General features: G+C 41.1%; 1 long non-coding RNA gene across 2 annotated transcripts; it reads right to left on the bottom strand.

Moving 5' to 3' along the window:
• Positions 1 to 800: 800 nt before the first annotated feature.
• On the bottom strand, positions 801 to 4,647 carry LOC114049298. 2 transcript variants are annotated; one of them, XR_003569849.1, is made up of 3 exons: positions 4,454 to 4,647; positions 3,733 to 3,821; positions 801 to 940 (listed from the first exon to the last, which is right to left on the bottom strand). It is a non-coding gene; the product is annotated as an uncharacterized LOC114049298 (long non-coding RNA). The 2 variants fall into 2 exon arrangements; XR_003569848.1 differs by lacking the exon at positions 4,454 to 4,647 and adding an exon at positions 4,164 to 4,229.

Below are 4,647 nucleotides of genomic sequence, written 5' to 3'. Positions count from 1 at the left end.
TATGTGGAAATGTAAAACAAATGCCTAAGATTGTTAGTACTAATTGGGTAGTTCGAAAGAAAGACTGTGGCAGAGCTGAGTATGAAGTGATTTTAAAAAGTAAAACCATATAGGAAAAACTAAAAAAGAGTAATCATCTTTTACAAATGAAGCGCAAGAGGAAGAATTGACACAAAGAAATTAGATAGGGAAGGAGGGCTGGTAGTTCTGGAACCCTATTCTCACTAGCAATGGGTTAAAGAGGGAATGGTACATAAAAATTTAGAAGGCTATCGGAAAGAAATAAGGCCAACATTATAGGGAGGGGGTAGAGGATAAGGGAGATATCTTTAGAGTGGCAGGGAGAGAGGATAAGGGAGGGATCCTTCGAAGAATAGAATTAAGTAGGTTAAGGAATAGAAGGGCAAGGGAGCATATAGAAATAATGCAGGAGTCAGGAGGGATAGGATGTAAGAGATACATAAAAACATAAAATAATGATCAGGAGTAGAATTTATTAGGGGAAAAAAACAAATATAATATGGTCTTACATAGATACACATGAATGTACATATGTATATATCTAGATAAAAAGTGCAAGGCACAAAACATACAAGGAAGCAAAGAAAAAAAGGACAGCTCCAAACACAAATGAGTAGTATTTCTTTCACAGGCTTGCTTGAAATGGAAATTCATTTTTATATTTTAAATCTTCTCATGTTCTACTATGCACATGGCAATGTTTTCTTTCCTTTCCTTATTTTGTATTTAAGTTTAAAATTAAAAGGAAAATTTAAATGAATGCATTTACTGTGGCGCTTTTTATTAAAATCTATTTTAGCCATAACTTTGAGATCATAATTGCTACCCCTACCTTTTTGGTAGCAGCTGAAGCGTGACAAATTCTACTCCAAGCCTCCATTTTCACTCTGTGTATATCTCTCATTCTTGAATGTGTTTCCTGTAAACAACATATTGCTGGATTCTGATTTTTAATAAAGCCTGCTATCCATTTCCATTTTATAGGTGAGTTCATCCCATTCACATTCAAAGTTTATAATTACTTTTTGAATTTCTCTCCATCTTATCTTTACTCTTCTTCTCAGCCTCTTTTTACCCCTTTACCCTCCTAATCTTGATCTACACACCCCTCCAACAGACCTTCCCTTCCCTTATCTTCTCCCTGCATCCTTCTAAAAGTGCCTCTCTCAGCCTGTCCCCCAGTTTTCTCACTTCTCTGCAAGTTCAGAAGACTTCTACATCCCTCCAGATGTACAATGTTTTCTCTTCAAAGGTTCCAAAATTATCAGCCCTCCACCCTTACCAGCTTCCCCTGTATCCTCTTCCTTTCATGCCTCATTTTTATGAGAAAATTGCTCCTTTTTACCTTTTCCTGCCCAATTTTGTTAGAATCACCCCTTCATACACAGCTCCAACCCTTCTTTCAAACTACCTTAGTAATAATGACAGTTTTAAGAATATTCATACCATTTTCACATATTATAAAGAAACAGTTTGACATTAGGAGTGCCTTATAGTCTTTCAAGTGTGCCTTTTATTTCCTCAGATCTTTAATATCACATTTTCTACTGAGTTCTGGTCTTTTCCTTACAAATCCTGTAGTCTTTCAGTTCGTCAAATGACCACTTTTTTTTTTCATTCAGGACTATACTCAACCTTGCAGGGTAAATGATTCTTGGAATAGCCCCAGCTCTTTGCTCTTCTAAACATAATGTTCCAAGACCCATGGTCTTTTAGTGTTGAAGCTCCTAGGTTTTGTGAAAAAGTATATTCCCACAGTATTAAAATTATTTTTCTTGCTTGCAATATTTTCTCCTTAACCTAGGAGTTTTGAAACTTGACTATGACATTCTGGTAAGTTTTCTATCTGGGATCTCTTTCAGGTGGCGAACGATAGATTTTTTTTCTATTTCTACATAACCCTCTTGTTCTAAAATTTCAGGGCAATTTTCCTTAATAATTATTTGTAATAGTGTATCCAGATTAGCTTTTTGATCATAACTTTGAGGTAGTTTGACAATTCTTATATTGTCTCTCCTTGATCTATTCTCCATTATTTCTCTAATGAGATGTTCCACGTTCTAATTTTTTTTAATTACTTCCAGGTGTCTTCTAACGTTATTCAATTTCACTTGCCCAATTCTAGCTTTCAAGGACTTGTTTTCGTCTTTAAGAGATTATACCAAGATGGTAGAGAGAAGTAAGGAAGTTGCCTCAGTTCTCCCCAGTTTCCTTCAGAAATAACGTTAAATCAAGCCTCTCAACAGATTCTAGAGTGACAGAACCTACAAAAAGACTGAGTGAAACAATTTTACAGTTTAAGATAATTTAGAAGGACTTCAGGAAAGATCTCTCCCACTTGGGTAAAAGGGAACACGTGGCATCTGGACAAGCCAGAAGGAGCCTCTTAGCCACAGCACAGATCAGCAACCAAGGCCCCAATCCAAGCATTCTAGAAAGCAATTTGGAAACATGCCTAAAGGGCTATAAAACTGCATATGTTTTGATCCAGCTATACCACTGCTAGGTCTGTATCCCAAAGAGATCTTAAGAAAGGAAAAAGGACCCACACGTACAAAAATATTTACAACAACTCTTTTTCGGGTGACAAAGAACTGGAAATTGAGAGGATGCCCATCAATAAGGGAATGGCTGAACAAGCTGTGGTATATGATTGGGATAGAACACTACTATAGTATAAGAAACGATAAGCACAATGATATTACAAAAACACAGAAAGACTTACACATAATAATGAAGAATGAAACGAGCAGAACCAAGGGAACACCGTATATACTAACAGCAATATTGTTTTAAGAACAAATTTGAATTAAGAACTTATTTTGACTACTATAAATACCCAAATTGACTATGAAGGATATATGAAGACACTATCTGCATCCAGAAAAAGAACTGATAAATAAAAGTATATATAGAATAATTTTACATAGGTACACATATATATGTATATACTATATATATACACAAATACATGCATACACACACACAGACACAAACACACACACATCTAATTGTGTCTAATGGTAGCCATGTGGAGGGAGGGGGAGAAAAAAAGAAAAAAAGTGCATGGTACTGTTGTATTTAAAAGGAATAACGAGTTGAACGTAACAAATTTGCAATTTCATATGCAATTATATTTTTTATTACACTATGTGTTATAAAAATGCTTGTTTTATCCCATAAATTAAAAATAAAATCAATAAATGTGAAAAATGAGAACTGGGAATAGACTGTGCACAGTAACAGCAGTAATAATCAACTGTGAAAGACTCAGCTACTTTGATGAATACAATGATCCATGAAAAGTTTAAAGGTCCAATTACAAAAAACAAAGAGAGAACTGATTAACTTTGAATGAGGATTAAAGAACATTCTTTTTCACTCTCATCTTTCTTCCATTTTTTTGGATCAGGGTTAATATGGAAATGTTTTGCATTACTTCCCAGGAAAAATGGGCGTCCTATTGTTTGCCTTCTCAATGGGTGGGGAAAGGATTGGAAGGAGCTAAAGAATTTAGAACACAAAATTTAAAAAAACAACAACAAAAAGTAAATGTAATTAGGGTTTTTTGTGTGTGTGGAGAGGACAGTGTCTGTAGTTATATGATTCTCGATGCCCACAATTTCTAGTGTTACACCACAGGACAAAGAAACCCATCCCACTGTCTCTGGCCTGAGACGCTAGTTCAGGAAAACGGCAAGTGACACTCACCTTCCTGGGCCTGGCTGTCAGGGCAGGAGCCATTCCCTCTTCCTCCAGGCTGTCCTCCTGGGGCACAGCAGAGGCCACCGAAGGTAGAGCTGGGGAGGAAAGGAGAAGCAGGAGAATGAAGGTCACGCTGGGGGTCTGCCCTGCTCAAACCAGACATTCCCACTTCTCCATTAAGGGAAGATCAGGGAGGGGGCAGGGGATGCGGGCGTGAATGAAGGAGGATTAGAATCCGCCCCCAGGCTCCATCTCCTCCTGCTCGGCCTCCACCCCGCCCCCCCCGAACTCTGAGACCCCGCCCGGGCTTCCTTCCTCCTCTGGCGGACGCTCCTCCCGTTCTCCGGGTGCTCCCCAATAAACCCCCGGTGCTCCGATCCCGCCGCACCCCGCATCGGATCCGCCTGGGCCCGGCCCCGCTTTCGGCCCCCGCTCACCCCGTCACACGTCAGCTCAGCACAGAGAAGGAGAAGCGGGAATTAGCAAGCATGAAAGAGGCGGAGAAAAAAGGAAGCGGAAGTGTCGCAGTAAGATGGAAGTCCAGTCCTCCCGCCCTTAGGCTTGGAGAGGTGAGCACGGCCTTCTGGGAATGGTAGTCTGGAGGCTGAGGCGCCTTCTGCGCATGCCTGGGGCTCGGCCCCTCCCCCGGCCTGGAATGCGGTACTGCCTCCCTGTCGGCCCCGCCCCTTCCCGCCAGGAGCCACGTCCCCTCCGCTCCTCGCCTTACCTCGTGCGTGGTCTTCCCAGCCTCAGAACCCACGGAGAGTCACCAGGCGTGGGGTCCCAGACCTCGAGGGGTCCTGAGGCTCCTCCGAGGCTACTCCATCCGCGCTGTCTCCCACTCCGGCAGCCAGGCGCAACAGGCCGCGGCTCTAATGAAATGCTTCCTGTCCACTGATATCTTCCGGCAGGAAGTGACGA

Source organism: Vombatus ursinus, unplaced genomic scaffold (assembly GCF_900497805.2).
Source record: "Vombatus ursinus unplaced genomic scaffold, bare-nosed wombat genome assembly UNPS02003092.1, whole genome shotgun sequence".
In the NCBI taxonomy this organism is placed as follows: domain Eukaryota; kingdom Metazoa; phylum Chordata; class Mammalia; order Diprotodontia; family Vombatidae; genus Vombatus; species Vombatus ursinus.
The sequence above is the reverse complement of the archived record's forward strand: the minus strand, read 5'-3'. Positions and strand labels throughout refer to the sequence as shown.